The following is a 17,508-nucleotide window of genomic DNA, read 5'->3' on the forward strand; positions in this document are numbered from 1 at the left end:
CCAGTAGGGGACATTGCTTAGTCAACAGTTTTCTTATCAAATATTTACACAGTTCAGGAAATTGAACATTACTGAGGAGATTCAAGAAGTGATTTCCAGCACACAGTTATCCAGAATTTATCTTTTAAAAACTTGCTGTAGCTTGAGTTGAAGAAGAAAAATTGAATATCTGCAAACATTTTATTACCAGATTAAAATAACTCTAGAGTCGTAAATACATTTAACTGCTTCATGATTAAAACGATATGATTCTGAGAGCTTATTTCCATATCTATGCTCACATTTTATTGCTAGTAAAACTCAGGTCCTTTTGTTTGATGTGACACTGAAAAGGCAGAGAAGTGAAAAGTAGTCAAAGAAAGAAAAAACCAACAATTATCCTCTGACAGTTAGTTCAATCATTAACCTACAGCTTTATTTAAAATTGCCGACAGGGTAGTTTTCATTTTAGGAAACAATGAAAGGTACCATTCACCAAATGCAAGGTCAGGTGAGTGAAAGTAGGGCCTGTAGCTTAGACTATGACTAACACATAGTTACCACAAAAGAAGTAAGCAGTGTTTTCAAAGCATTCAAAAAATGGCCTATAAGTTTCAAAAGAATTTGGAGAATTTCAAGTGTTAACAAGCAGCGGTTATATTGGGCAAAATGTAAAGCTAAGGAGTCAGTTTCCCTCACATGTCTCTCCTCTGCAGACCATGCTAAACTCCCATCTAAACCCCTGGCCTCCTAGTCTGGACCCTTTTAATGGCCTCCCTGACTTAGACTCATGGTCCCTTGTGAGCTCCTTTGCTGACTATAGCTCATGCTTGATACTATATGAAAAAGAAGGGCCTACTGTGTGTCTTCAAGACTACTTTAAATCATTTGAAAGCTAAGTGCCTATCGTGTGTCTTCAAGCATGAGTTTTTAATAGAGCCATGGCAGATGTGCCTCAATATGGCCTTGCAGATTCATGTCCCAAATAGAATTTTGTCTTGTTTTGGTTTTGGTTTTATATGTTTTTTTGTCACAACACCACAAACAGTAATAGCCCATGTCTATAAATGATGTCATACATTTTAAACATTTAAATAAATGTAGGACCATTTTGATATCTTAACTAATTTAAATTTTTAGCATGAATGCATGAGTTATGATAAGCTACATAAGGGGAAAAGTAGAAGGCTTACAATTTGATTAAGAAGGCTATATTGATAGAATAATTTCCATATATATTAAAAGACTCCAGAGTGGAATCTTATACCCAGCCTCTTTAAAAGAGAGACAGACACACATTTTTCCTTCTTTTTTAAACCCTTTTTAGCTTAAGAATTTCAACGATTTCTAATATTTATTAAATTTTAAATAACTCTTATGAACAGTTACTGAATGAAACTCTCCCCTAGCGCATTGTTTCTCCATGTGGAGAAATGGTCTGAGAATAATTCGGTCTACACATATATCATGCAATTGTTTTTCAGAAGTCTTAGAGTTATGAAGCGCAATGAGATGGCTGCCCTTCAAGCTCTTACTGGAGCAAGAAGTAGAAGTCATCAGCTATATGGCTTGCTATTTTTCATAAATCCTTTAATTCCGTTCCATTAACTTTATCTGTTTATAAACTAATGACTCTGGGGAACTGGTTGCTGAAAGATCATTGCACTGAGAAGAGAGAGAAGGAAGACAAACACTGTGGAGCTTGCTCTGTGGTAAGTACTAGTTGACAAAACTATGTGACAAGATCCACAGTTTAATATCTTATAATACTGTATGAAAAAATTCATAGGCGAATAAGTGGTGATTAGTAAACATAAATTCACAACAGATGAAAATATATTTGTTTTCACATATAAACTCAAAATTCCAGATGGACCAAAGAATTGTGTGTTTTAAACCTCTAATTTTAAAGTGTGAATGCAGATACAGTAATAGGAATGGAAGAATAAATTATTGGTGAGAAACTTAACTGAAAATTTTGTTTAAAAAAATGGTTCAAGTAAAACATTGGAAAGTTATTTCTGGTGACTGAACAGACTTTCATGCACAGTCATATCAAAAAAACAACAGTCTCTCCCCTTATGCAAATGACTAGAAGGTAAAAACAGTTATTCATAGCTTTAACAAACCTCCTCCCCATGGGACCTCACACAGTGCCTCTTCTAGGAGGCCTCCCTCTTCTGCTTGGTGTAAAGAGGCAGTATCTTCTACTTGCTCCGAGTGACTTATTTACACTTCTGTACTTTCAATAAACCCCTCTGTCATTTGTCCTTATATGCCTGTTTCTTTTGTAAACCCATCAACGAATGCCTCTTTCTATTTGCAAGGTCTCAGAACGTGTGTTCTCTGTGGTAGGTATTAGATCAATGTTTGCTAACTGAAATGAAAACTCATACAGAACCATCCGCTCTAAAATTATTTAAGAGTTAAGATTCATCAAATAGAGAACGTTTCCAAACTTTGGGAAATGACACAGGGATGTAACCGTACATCCTCCAGTCTAGTTTTTAGAAATGACACAGTGGGAGGGAACATGAATGGATGTGGAGGGTGTAGTAGAAAGGGAAGTGGATGGGTGTGGGATGGAAGGAAGCTAATACTGGAAATGACAGTATTTTTGGAGCAACTGAGATAGAAACGTCCTCCCTGTGTGGCTATTGTCTTGAATGAGTGCTTCTTCTGAATGGCTGGATGAGGACTCTGACTAGAAACCCTGGTCCCTTTTATCATCTGGTCCTAGAATTTTTACTGTATTAAATCAAAGATTTTGTGCCAATCATAGTAAAAGATTAAAAAAAATGAAGATACAGACTTATATCACTTTCCCCTGTGTCCTGTGGAAGGGAGAACTCATCGCGTGAGCCTTGTAGGAATGAGATAGAAGAGAATACAGTCCCTAAGTCTAGCTACTTCCAAGTGAGTGCTGTAGAATGGGAGCTTCACTTTGATGGACTGTTAGAAGGTGATTTCTAAAAATGTTCTGATGATGTTTAAATAGATATCTGGAATATATTATTTCCATGCATGAAATATAAGTATCAGAAGACAGGAACACTTACAACATGGTCATTAGATAAAGGCAAGAAAGATGGTAAAGTTTAGAGCTATGCTCCTTCCTAAATGTAGAGACCAAGTAGTTGTACTTGCTTCCTTATCTGGTAACAGGTGACTTTCTAGCAATGATTCTCAGACGCTAGTAATTATTGCACATGCTGTGGATCGGGCACTATGCTTACAATGGTGACACTTAGTGAGGCAGGGTGTGTGTGACATCTTGGAAAAGGTCAGCCTAGTGGAGAGAAAAGCACAAAAGCACATTGACAAAATATCCATAGATTCAATTCTTGGAAGGATTAATTTTCTTTCTTACTCTGTGTTTTCACATCACTATCACTAGGTTAATAGAGCTTTTCTACTCAAAGTCTTTCCTATAATGTAGGATAGGATTTCTGCATGTCTACTGTGTTATCAGTACTGGTAGAGCAAAGACAACAGTTGAGTTCTCCAATTCTTCTGTGTTTTCTTTGCTCTATTCTGTTGTTGATAATGCAGTTAACATCACAGTCCCATGTGCTGACAGTATAAGTAGTCTTCTTCTTCCCTTACCCAAGTGTATTCTAATGTACTCTGTAGATGTCCGAATCAAACATGGTCTCTTAAACTAGGAATAGCATTAGAAATAGGCAGTATCAAATTCCCTTTGGAGCTATTAAAACTGCATAATTTCTATTTAAAGGTCTCCATTGTACTATTTTCTGGTATCTAAAACAAATATCACATTTATTCAAGCATAGAGACAAATGCTTTTGGCCTCAACATTTAGACTCATGAGCAGCTGGTTCATGAATTTAGAGCCAGCCTATCTTCATAGCAAATGCAAATCTCCAAAATCTACAAAAAAATGTTAAACATTTACAAAGCAAGCATCTCAGTGTTGAGTATTGTTAGGATTATAAAGTTTTTTCTTTGCTCTCCTAAGCTGAAGAGTTTTTGAATTGTACTGGGAATAAAAGAGGAATAAATATTAAGATCAGACACACACACACACACACACACACACACACATGCACACACACATGCACACACACACACACACACTTATGAACAACAGAGAAAGGATAAATTGAGGATGGGGAGAGAATGGGAGGGGACAGGGGAAAGTGAAAGAGAGAAGAGTCAGGGCCTTGGTGCATAAAAGAAATGAACCCACATTATGTCATTTTCTTTGAGATAATTTTCTATTGTAGTATTCAGAAATTCATATAATTTCCAGAGTTATTAGATATTTTGATGAATAGTAGAAAATTTTGTAGCAAGAATGGAAAGAGCTTAGAGAGAAATCTGAAATATTGAGTGCTTTGGAAAGTTTTTCACTATGCCCACCTTATCTATAGGTCTCTATAGACTAGCATTGCCAAGCAAAGCACAGAATATTCAGTTAAATCTGGAGCACAGGTAAATATTTTCTTACATAATCATTTCCCAAAGAAAGCAAAAGAAAGTGTTACAAACTTCGTCATCATTAGTCTGAAATTCCATTGACTCCTAGTTTGTTTTTGGACTTCGTAGTAATGTTAGCAACATTATTGAAATATTTGTAAGATATTACACCATGTGCTTATTGCTCTCTCAGAACTGTTCTTAGAACAGATTAGTCAAGGCAATGGGTAAGAATTTAATGTAGCTGGGTCATCACTGGTACTGGATCAATGAGCGGCCTTTGTACTCTGGGTGTGTTTAATTCCTGAGAGGAAGTAGAGTAGTCCGTGTTCCTATCAGAGTAATTACTAATGTCAAAAAAGTCACTGTCCTGAGGCTCCTTGCGTATCTTCCCACTACTGATATGAGTCTCTTGGAGGGCAATTTAACAGTCAAGTGCTACTAACCAGTCAAACAGCTCTCCCATCCGCACGCATACATCAACAAGATTAACATCAGCAGTAACTGTTAAGTCATAAATATCTCTGTATTTGCAGCACTGCAGTTTTGAAATCTTCTGAATCCATTAGCGCATTTGACTCCTGAAAGATCTTGATGGAGACTTTTCTACTTCAGTACCGCACAGGGGGATTCTTGATCTCAGCTCAAGTGTGAATTACCTCTGCAGCTGGAGTGTTGCTCTGCCCAGTAGATGTAGGACACGTACTTTATGGATGAGTTAATTATTATGCAGGATGGTGCTGGATTGCAAGGATGTGTAGTGGCTGCTAATGAGAAGTCATAAATCAAGCTCCTTAATGTTCAGCTCAAGCTGCCATGACCAGTTCTCTTGAAATATCTCAGTGTAGCAGTGTGTGTGTGTGTATGCATACATTTGCAATGGCCATTTCTGCTAGCTGCTTCCCAAACTTCTGTTAAAATGTTCTGAAGAGAACCAGTCTTTTCCCTTCAGGGGTGCCTTTGTTTCCCTAAATGTCCTGCATGTAGGCAGAGCTCTTGGGAATGTGAGGAAGGGGAGGGCTGTCTGAGAATGCTACAAACTCCCACTTCTTCCCAGCTTTTCCAGGGACACCAAGGAGTTACAGGAGGATGGCCATTTGCCGAAAACGAAGATGCACGTTTTGTTTGATTTTTTTCTTCTAACCTCAGCTAGGAGCAAAAACGTTAAGTGTCTAAACCCTTTAGGCATTGGCAATTAGTTTAGGGATTTTAAAGTGCCATGTTCCTATGTACTTTAGCAAATCAATCACAGATGTACGTACCCTGGAAGGGAGGGGAGTAATCAGTTAAAAGATGTTGTTTAGATAAGGAGAAAACATGGGTGAGGTCGGACATAGACCTTTTAATATTCATTCAGTTATTCGTCATTTGTTGAACTAAAACTGAGTGCCTACTAAGTAGTCTTTGAGAGGTGCCTGAGTCTGGAGATAAATCTTTATCCAGCCAACACTGCGGATGGACACATTGATTTGAAGAAACAATGATTACATCAGACTGAATGAAATAAGTAGATAAGATATATAGGGGATGTCCTTAAGACAGCAATAAGAAGTCCCCGATCCGGATGACAGAAAAGGAGGGTATTTAAGGAATACCTGCCTCCTGAGAGCCTTAGACTTCACTCACATTATGGAGGGAGGAGACACAGAGGAAGTGAGCATTATTGTATAGGGAAGAGTGCAGAGGTGAGAAGGAGGCCACATTCTGATGGGAAAATGTATTACTCAGGTAACTGTCATCATTTTGGGTGATAGCTATTGGCCTGGTTTGGCTATCCTCTAAAAGACATGCAGCTCGTTATAGGGCATCTACATCCTAAATAGTAGATGGGAAGGTAGGAGTTTTGAAAGAGGGTGGCATGAAAGCCTTGGCCTAGTGGGGAGGTGGAAGGAAAGATAGGGGAGCTGACAGGCTGAAAAAGCAACTGATGGCCAACACATGACATGTCTTTTTCCCCTGAGAGACTCTGAGGTCCCAGAGATCAGGATACCATCCACTTTCGTATCACTTGTGGTGGCTATGAGATGGCCCAGAGGTTTGAGGAAGATAACTCAAATCCTCTGTGACTTGAATGAAACCTTGTCGATACATTCAGCAGACAACAGCCTTCAAGTTCAATGTTTCAAAATATTTGGAATTCCAGGAATGTGACTACCTCTCTTCCCGCTCAAAGTTCAGGAACTCAGTCCCTGTCTCTTCTACATAATCATCAGAGACAATGGCACGTTCAGTAGCAGGTACCATGTTCAGCCCTCATTTCAAAATGAACTACTAAGCACCACTGAGCCTAGGGGGAATCTCATCCCAGGTTCAAGTCTCGAGATGCTGTAAACCACATGACTATGCCTGTTTGCTGGTATGCATTGCAGGCCTGCAAAAGCATTTTCTCTATCACGTTTCTTTCTTCATTTCCATTAAGAAGACAGTCAGTAGAATCTGATAACCTTTGCAGAGGTGATACTCTGCAAAATCTTTACTAGAACAATTTATTTCCTACCATTGCATGCTTCCCATGGCAATTACTTGATTCCACCCCTGGACAGAGCCATATTATTTTCTCATGTTGGGTATAGAATATCGGGACCTCAGTGGTTGGTCTTGCATTTGAGGATGGTTGTATAGCAATTATATGTGAATTCTGCTGCCCCACATAGACTAGTTTAAAGATTTGGTCTTTGTCCAAACTCTATGCCAAGTGTCTTTGTGGGTCACGGACTGCCTAGAAAACACTGACAAACATTTAGTAATAAAAGTCAGTCCTTAATGGAATGCATTGGCTGGTGAGGTAGAGAAACTAAGTGTTAAACGACACTGGTTATACACGAGGTTCAGGATCCACCTGGGTCTAAATTGTTAACCATGATACATGAGTCCCAACTCCACTAACACTTCACCATAACTTGCCTTGGGAGACGTCCTCAGTTTTCAATGTGACCTGTCATTATCATCACAGGGAGACATACTCTTAAGTGTCACTAGGCTGGAGCTGCACATGCAGAGCTGGTGACTGACATGGCAGAAGGTAGCCATGTCTTGAGAAGCTCTCCAGGTGTTCCTCTCTGTCGGTCTCAGATTAGGCATTGCTGCAAGGTGCAGATCGAAGGCCAAAAGGCCATCTGCTACTCCATTAGATATTTTTTCTATTCCCTATGGGTATCTTGTAAGTCAGAAACTCTGTTCCTGTTTTTAATTGCATCAAATTAGGTTGGGAAAGACCAGATACTGTCTGATCCCCGAAGGACACAGCATTTGGGTTGTTGTGTTGGCGGTGTTTTTTGTTTGTTTGTTTGTTTATTTTTTGTTTGCTTGTTTGTTTTTTTTTTCCTAACTTGCAGGCAAGGGAACTTTGTGAAACATTGAAGCTTTCACAACTCTCCTAGATGGCTCCAGTGCTCACATTCCATTCACCTTTTCCTTCTTTAAAAGGAGCTTTATCAAACAACTCTGTCCTCACCAGGACTTCCTTCTTTCTCCTCTTCTTATCAGCCTTCCTCCTTGTCATTGTTGGTTTTAAAATGGGAAGTTAGAAAAGAAAAGAATTTCCCCACGGCTTAGGGAAAAATTTCCTAAGATAAGCTGCCTTATCTAGCTACATAAATTAAGTCATATTTGCTACGTTTCAAATGCATATTATAAGGTGATAGATGTGGAATTCTGCTCTATCAGTTCTGAAAGGGCTTGTGTCTTGAATATAAAACAGGAATGCAGGGATTTACATAAATTACCATATTAATGCACGTATTTAAAATTTGCAATTTATCAAAAATGGAATGATAAGAAAATGGTTTCAACTGTAGCAAGCCTTTTGTTTTCAAGCTGCTCCCACATTTGATAGGTAGTTAGAAAGTATTGGATATGAGTTTGTGGAAGCACAACTAGTTTTTATTACACTCAGCTGCTGAAATAAGAAATATGTAAAAAAAAAAATGTCATGCTTAACCAAGCCTTGCAGAATTAGGGTAGAAGGAGAAAGAATGGATTTGGTCAGAGCTGGGGTTATGAAGGGAAGAGAGAGAGGGTCAGTCTATTTATTGGACAATTTATAAAGAAAAAGTGTATATTGTGACATTTAGACCTAAGCATTTTTATGAGGGTGCATTAAAATGACCCTGTTGCCATTGGCTTTCACACTCTGATTCAGTTCAGCAGCAATGAAATCAGTGATCTGAATGGCAAAATCTGGGACAGCAACAGGGGTGAGAGTGGGAAGGAAAGTCAGGGGCAGGACATATGGGGAGAGGGTCATGAGGTAGGCTTTGATTGCTACAGCTGCGAGGCTTGGGCCAGCCTCACGCAACTCCTCGGTGAAGTTGTTCAGGCCAGTTTTCTGCAACGTGGTATTTCACAAGGGAGCCAAAAGCAACCATTCCCAGTTTTCATTTATTTCTTAAACATATTTAAGAATTAAAAAAAATAATTAAATTTTTAAATATTTAAAAACTTGTAAATATTTAAACATCAGTTTTTCTAATTGTTATAATTTTCCTCCTGACTTGATAGAACACATCTATTTTATATCAATAAATAAGTAGACATTGAATCACAAAGAATTTTACTGATAGTTGCTGACGACTCCCATCCTAGTGAGATGAACCAGCAGGAAAGCTGACCATGCCAGGAAGGCCAAATACATAAATAGTTGGAATTGTTTAGTCATGGGGAGTTAAACGTACTTGTGAACAGATAAGGTGGATTTGAAATGGAGTTTGGTCACATGGTCCTTGACTCACCCACTGTGGAAACATTATGAAACTCAAAATCACCAGATACCAAGGTTTTGGTGAAACTCCTGTGTTGTCAGTGCTCTGCATACTGTCACACACAGTATGTCACAATGTGTTCACCGCTGAGGACCTCAGAAGCTATGTGTTTGAAACTTCTTGGATCTCTGAGTGCATATCTCCCTTTGGCTGGTTTGGATTTGCGTCTGTTCAGAATGACAAGCCAATAATAAGCCAAGCACTTTCCTAGGTTCCTGGAGCCGTTAAATTAGGGAATGATTAAAGCTCAATCATATAAACTCTAAATGTCTAGCTGGACAGTCTGAATCGAGGGCAGATCTACTGTGGTTGATGTCTGAAGTGAGGCCAAACTGTGGACACCTGATCATGGACTCTGAATATATATATATATGTGTGTGTGTGTGTATTCAGAATATATATATATATATATATATATATATATATATATATATATATATATGTAATTGCTAAAGGTATTAGGCCAAAAATATGTCTGAAAATCACCCCGGAAAGCATTGAGACCTTGTGGATATGTCTTCCCTTCTACTATGCTAGAAGAGGGAGAACTGTCTGAACAGAGACTGTGATGTTTATAGATGAGAAGTAGGTTATTGGCCTCAGTAGACTGCACTTGAAATGGCAGAGACAGTACATGGTTGGGCTGCTTATACTCTCTTACTTGCAACCTGACTCTTAATTCTGCCTTGAAATTTGACGATCATGGGAAAATATTCACCATTGACTCTGTCTGAAAGGAATGAGATCATATATATCGCGCACCATTTCATTTGTGGTGATCAAGGGACTGCCCACAACTAATGTGCTATTCTAATTTTTCTTTTGAATAGTTTTAATTTATTTTGCCTTTCTGCAGTGAGTTGATAAGGAATGGTCTAGCTTATATAATTGTTAATTAGGATAGCTTTCTTAATTAACTGCACAGCAAAGAAAAGATCAAATCTACTCCAACAAGGAAGGATCAAGTGGGTTCCAGTATTCTCCACTTCAAGAAAAGGGTCCTACAGTCAGCAGTCTTACAGGTTTGAAGTTAGGCAGACAGGGGAATCTGGGTTGAAGAAGATTGGGTATTGGTATTGACTGCTTAGTGCAGTGGCTGCTCATGTACTGATGGTTGGGCCAATAAAAGTGAGGATCAGTGAAATGTTCCAGGCAATATAAAACATATTCCCTGAGGCAAATTGGGGGGTGGGGTCAGGGTGAGGAATGTGTTCATGATGGACATAATGATTCTGAAAAGGTTTAAGTAAGTCATAGGTGATCAATCCATGAACTATTGTTGGTCACATCTCACATACTGTCTTCTAAGCATGTTGATCATCTACAACCTCAGAAGCCCGGATACCGGGAAAGGGAATAACACTCGAAATGTATATAAGAAATACTCAAGTTAATAAAAAAAAAAAGAAGTTGGATTTAAATGACAGCCAATATCAAGAATTGACAAACCAAGCTGACCATCCATAGCTGAAAGTGGGCCTCATTACAACTCCCTCTCTTGGAATTTTATCACAGGTTGAGATTTCGAAATGTAGGCAACACATTTTAAAGAAGACACACTATAGTAGAGACTGAGGGAAATAAGAAAACACTGGTATTTATAATAAATATGACAAGCCTATACATTAGTATCTTTTAGGAAGTATATATTTGGATTGTAAGTGAAGCAGAATAACTATCTATCATATTTATGTAATACCCTGCACTCAAGAGTGCATGTCTGTAGGTTTAATCTTTAAATTTCATTATATGGAACATTCTGGAGACTGGACAGTAGAAGCAAGGAGTCCAGGAAGATGAGTTCATGAACCCAGGTAGGAACAGATGAGGGCATAGTCATGTGCAACAGTGAATTGGGAGTTAAAGTGTTTCCCTACTGAAGCCCCTAAAATGCTGAACGGGTTACACTCCTATACTTATAAATATAGTTTAGAAATAGTCTTTATGAATGATCAAATTAACATGACGCCATTAAGGTGGGCTTCACTTTAATAAGACTTTGACCTTGTAAAATGAAGATTGGTAAGAGGGAAAGAAGGAGGGAGGGAAGGAAGAACGGAGGGAGGGGAGGAGGGAGGGACAAAATACCTGAGCGACACACAGAAACACAGAGACACACATGCACCCTTCTACACACACACACACACACACACACACACACACACACAGATGCAGAAACAGAGACAGAGACAGAGAGAAACAGAGAGAGATGCAGAGACAGAGACAGAGACAGAGAGAAACAGAGAGAGATGCAGAAACAGAGACAGAGACAGAGAGAAACAGAGAGAGAAGCAGAGACAGAGACAGAGAAAAACAGAGTGATTTATTTTTGTTCATGGCTACATGGTTACATGGGAAGAACATATTGGAGTCAGGAGCTTGGGGCAGAGGAGAGCGGTTCACTTCATGTCTAACCAGAAAGCATAAACTGAGACAGGAAGCAGCAAAGGAGAAGGTATTTTCAGTTCTAGTCCCCCGCAATTCAGTTCTTGAAGCAAGATCTCACTTCCACAACCTCTCCAAATGGAGTCAACATTTCACAACCAAGAGTTCCCATAAACATACAGGAGATATTATATAACACATTTTATTTTCTTTTTAACCCACTCAGTTTGCGGTATCCTGTTATAGTCCCTAGCCATCTACTACAAATGGTGAAAAGTGTGAAGATTTATGAAAATCCTACTAGTCATTACTTATTGCTTTGAGATGGTGGCCAGCGTGCTCTAAGCCTTCTGTTGCATACATTTTTAGCTGACAGCGATAAAGGACACATGGTTTTCTTGTTTGAGCTCTTGTATAAATTCCACATTGCTTTTGTTGCCATGATTTACAGTTTATTTGTGTGACTTTGAATGTGTTTGCTTTGCGACTTTACTGTCTAAAGTGGTCTTCAAGCATATTGCTGAAATAGTGCCTGAGATTCCTGAGCACAAGGATGTGACGGTTCTTCCAGTGAGTCACAGAGAGCACAGAGAACACACATACGATGAGGTTCTTCCAGGTCTGAGTCACAGAAAGCACATTCTTTGGTCGGGATTTCAGTGTCAGCATGGCAACAGTATATATTAAAGAAAATGTCTTTTGGTAGAAAAAATATGATCCATGGTTAGTAATCACTCAGAAAAATGCTATCATCATGGAATTAAGGATTCCACCATGCTAGTTCAGTGATAATTTGCTAATTCAACATTTACAGCAAGTTTACACGGAATAATTATGAGTAAAGGGAAAAGATAGCATTTCAAACTTCAATGTAAGATATCAAAACATGCATTCTTTTGAAGGGCCAAATACAAAAAAACCTGAGAAAATGAGAAATTAAGATGAAACTGGCAAGTTTTAGCAGGTGTTAATTAACATGCAAACGACAATGTAGGAAATGATTACTTGGGTTTTGTTGCTGTTTGATCTGGAAAGGGCCATGGATTGATTAGGCAGCCATTTATCTTCTGAGTACAACTTGAGTTTAAGTAGGTTTATATGCATAAGGAAAATGTTTGACAGATGAGTCAGGTCAACAATAAAAAAGGTAGCCACTGTGTTATTCATGGAGAAAGAATAGGCAGCTTTGAGGTCTAGTGTGGGCTGTGGTAAAAGTTGCAGGTTAGATCTTTCCACAGTCCTGCCACTGTCCCTTCTGGACTGTGACAAAAATGATTTAAAAGTTATAAAGAACATTCAAGAAGACTGAATAGTTCTGGGGGAAAAAACAAACAAAACCAAAAAAATCAAAACAGCGACAACAAAAAATCCTAGCAGCTGCTCACTGGGTCTTAGTTGTTATTTTAAGTTAAAATATTTTTATATTAACACAAGATCCTCTTAAGTCTGGTTGCTAAGCATGTTCGGATGGCAAAGGAAGAGAGAAAACCACAGAAGAAGAGAGTATGTGAAGGTGGCATTCCCTTCTAGCTCTGGCACATTTGCAGCGGCACCCAAATGTCACAGAAAGAATTATTTAAAACTGGTGGGATGGTGGTGTTAGACTTTTATCCCCAGTCTGGTGCTGAAAAAAAAATCAATCTGTTCTCCAGATTTCTTGCCTTAAAAAGAACCCTTTACATTTATAGTTCTTTGCTGTGCCATAAAACAAAGAATGTAAATAAATAAGACAAGGGTGGGAGTTGAAAGCAAAGACATTTTTCTAAGAGGAAATACAGCAGCCGGTGGTCCATGTCGCACTTTGAATGGGAAGATGGGAAGTCATCTCTATGTCAAACTGAAATGCATAGTGATATGTGTAGGTGCTAAGAGCCACAGTGGTAGAATTCTGTAAGAGTCTGGGAGCTTATGTACAGTGTAGGTCTGCGGGGGTCAAGAACCAACTGAGACTCAGAGATGCTTTGAGCACAAGACATTGAAAAACTCTCCTAAGGGTAAGGGGGACTTTCAGTGGGGCCCTTTCTTTTCTGTAACTATTTAACCTACTGGGTACTCTTAATTTAACATATCACTTGTTGACTTTAAGTGAAAGAATAAAAGTAGAACTCAATCTCTAAAAATCTAGTAGCCCCACAGTGCACTGTATGCTTTTGTCTCTACAACTTAACAAACTGCAGGTATGAGTGAGGGGATCCAGGTACCTGTCAGTGTTTTGACTACATTGCACACATTTTTACCAAAAAGTCTTCACTCTTGCAGTCTTACTTCTGTTGAATTCCATCTCCCCTACACTAGCGAGGCATTAGGACACAGGATCTTCTTCCTAGGGTCTATGGTACAATTTAAACACACATTATCTCCCAATTCTAAGAATTATTCTTTTGACCCATTTTATTAACTATATTGCAAGCATCCTTTGTGTTCGGTTTATCATGCCATTTTTCAAAGCTCTGTAAATGCTAGGTAATTTAATATTTGAGCTCAGAGTGAGTTTTGTCCTGTGTTAATGCCATGAAACTGGGGAACCTGCCAAATTAAAGAGAGGCCCTACATCTCCAAAACTCATTTCAACTGAGAAGCTAACACTTATCTCTCCATACTGTCAGTTGCCCCAGCGCTTATAAAACACTATTCTACTTCCTGACATTGTAATTGTGACTTTGAAATCTTGGGTAGAATTCTGTGGATGATTTAATGCAACTGAACTGTTCACTGCAAAATAATTGAGATGGTGAACTTTTGGTATACAGATTTTGCCACAATTTACATGTTAGAAAAACATATGAAAACATTACATGATACTGTATCTGGTACTTGGGACATCACTACAGATATGAGGGTGACGGTAACACTGACCACCACGAGCAGAGATGGGACCGGAAGTGGGTAGAGATGTATTGCAAAGCTGTAAAGAAGTGCCACGTCAGCTTAGAAGGCTGAGAAGACACAGAAACATTCAGACTGCTTTGAGTGAAGATATTGTGGGCAGAAGACCAGACATAGTAAAAGGATCAAACTTTGATGAACCCTTTAAAGATCTCTCATGGGGAAGAATAAAGTATATGGAGAAGCATGATAGGAGATGTTGCCATAGGGGTAGACTTTGGATTTCATTAAAAATCAATGGTCTCAGAGAGAGATGGATTCCAGAGTCACTTGTGGGAATTTGAAAACAGTATATTCATATTTCTCATGGGTGATTTGGTTTAATAGGTTCTGGACTATAATATTTGTCAAACTTTCATCGTGATTTACTTCCATAATTGTTGCCACATGGTATATGAACTTACTGAAAGTATAATTTTAAAATAAGAGAGACAGAGACAAGATAGAAAGTCCCCGAAGATTGATTTGAATGAAATCAATGAGAGTAGAGAGAAAGAAGAGGAATGTATTTGAGAGGTATTCAGAAAGTCAGAATATCGGGCCTTGTGGTACAATAAGCAAATGACTTAGATATTAGACCTGACTCATTTAACTGGGTGATGGCAGATCCACTAAATAGAAAATGTTGGAATATGCATGTGTGGCCTTCAGCACCAGGACAGACACTCAGGAACTGTTGGCTCAAAGAATACTAATCAGAATCCCCAACAAACTAATAGTTACATAACTGTGGTCGAAAGACAAGTGAATAGCAGTGGTTTTCCAGATGGACTTTCTTACCATTCAGCTTTGGAGAAATCTAGATGTCCAGAGACAGATGGAACTGAGAGCTACAGGAAAAAATATATGTTGAAAGCAAGAGTTTGGAATGTTTGGGCTAGGTTCCAGAACCGGTGGTTTCAGCTTTCCTCTAGAAGACAGAGAAACGGTGTTACTGAGTTATGGAAATATCATGATGCAGTGTATCTAAGAGGCAGGCTGGGAAAGTTCCAACTCAGAAGGCGAGGTGAACAGGGGTCTCTAGGACAAGGATCTTCTGAAAATTTAAAGACCATCCAAGCAGCCAAGTGGTAGAATGGATTGAGAAAGAAAGACATTGAAATGAAAAAATCAGGGTAGGAACAAAACAACCATCAGAAGCTAAACAAAGGTGGACAAAGAAGGAAGGGAAAGGCAGCAGACATGTCCAAGAGTATGTGCGTTAAATACGTGAATGCGCATGCGCTGGTCATGATTCAGAGGGTGAAAGCCAGAGCTGGATTCATGGCCAACCCTGAATGATGCAGTCTATTACAAAGAGCAATAATTCTGTCAGGAAAGTCAAGCAGTCTCAGGTGCCTCTAGGTACTGGGAGGGGAACTGGGTGGGATAAATATTTTGAGTATCTGGTAATGTGGCAGACATTTACAAAACAAGGTCAGAGATTCAGATTTGGGAGCCATCTGATTTAAGTGATAAGTGACTCAGTAGAAGTGAATAAGTTGATCGAGGACAGGGCACAGGAAAACGTCACTGGTACCTGGGTGGAGTAAGAAGAGAGATCAGAGAGAGAAGAATAATTTGGAAAATGGGCCATTCCGAAGACAGGGGATAGAGCCTCAGAAGGATGGAGGGATGGAGTTGTCTAGACAATCTAAGACAGAAGCAGGCAGAGGTGAAGCACATGGGTCTGCTTATACGTGAGGTAGCAGAAGCCTCAGTGTGGTGGAGCTCAACTGACTGGACCACAGAGGGATGCTCAGGCAGGCAGAGGCTGTGTCACCTTGATAGCAGAACCAGCAATGTTGACTGTGTGGCTCCTGGTGCCACTGCTGGCATTTCTTTTAATGAGCTCGATATATCACTGTGTGCTCTCTCAGTGCTGAAATAAATCTCCGTGAAACAGCTGTGGAAGAGGAGCTATGTACAAACAGCACCAGAACACTAATGTATGAAAACTCAAGTCTGAGCCCTTTCTGAGTCCTTGCACGGGCTCCAGCATTTCTAGTAGAGTAGTCAATATTGAAGTCACTGTTTTGTAGGACAATGGATGAACCACAATCATGAATGGCATTAGGCAAATATCATGTGACTGTTAACTAATTGGTCCTCTGGGGACACCAATATCAATGCTGCTTTTGTTAGAAACCAAATCCACGTACAGATGCGTCTGTCTCTGGATTTTCTATCCCATTCCATTTTGCTGGTATTTAGTTAGGCCTACCGTGAATTTATGGGCTACTTTGAATTTTTTGTTTTTATAATAGCCAATGCACTACAAAGAGGTTTTGTAAGCCTTATTCTACCTCTCTCGGTGAATGAAAACTACTTTTCATACAGGTTCTAAAATTGACTTTTAGCAATTTATAACCCTTTCTCTTTTGAGTTACTGTTGTCAATAGTATTACCTCATACTTAGGAAGAGTGTATGTGTGCATGGATATGTGCATATGTATATGTTTGTGTACACATGCATGTGTATGTATATATGTATATGTGAATATGTATATGTATACATACAGGTATGCATATTTGTATTGTACACATGCATGTATGTGTGCAGATGTATGTGACAGATGTAGGTGTCTTCCCAGAAGAACAATAAACATTTTCAAAAAAACAACCCAGAGCAAATTCAAGTTTCTGATGCTTATAGAATCAGTGGAGAATACTAGCGCAGAAAATAAATCTTGTTTGGTTTTGCAGCACAGTACTTGTATGATATTTTATACAGGAGAAGTGCTTTGACTATTTACTACTTAAATGTGTTAACTACTCAGCCATCCCTGGTCACTACCAGTGGGAGGCTCATTCTGGAACTTTCTACAACACCCCTCTTCTTTTCAGTCCTGTGCTGGAATTCACGACCATGTTCTCGATTACTACTCTTCTGGGAAACTAGGGAAAGGGACTTACAGCAGAAAGCCCCTACTGCATATCACACTGACCATGAATACAAGGATTTTCACAGGGTTTCACAGAGTGAGTCACAAAGGTTCTGCCTATAACCCTGCTCTTGTACCAAGTCCTTTCAAATGTTCTAGTTTGAATAATCTATTTAACAAAACTGCTAGCTAGA

The 17,508-nt window shown here is 39.0% G+C and overlaps 1 protein-coding gene across 4 annotated transcripts in view; it reads right to left on the minus strand.

Annotated features, from left to right (window-relative positions):
- Rab3c (RAB3C, member RAS oncogene family) overlaps window positions 1-17,508 on the minus strand; it is a 223,405-nt gene that overhangs the window by 103,675 nt on the left and 102,222 nt on the right.

Source organism: Rattus norvegicus, chromosome 2 (genome assembly GCF_036323735.1).
Source record: "Rattus norvegicus strain BN/NHsdMcwi chromosome 2, GRCr8, whole genome shotgun sequence".
NCBI classification, from domain to species: Eukaryota; Metazoa; Chordata; class Mammalia; order Rodentia; family Muridae; genus Rattus; species Rattus norvegicus.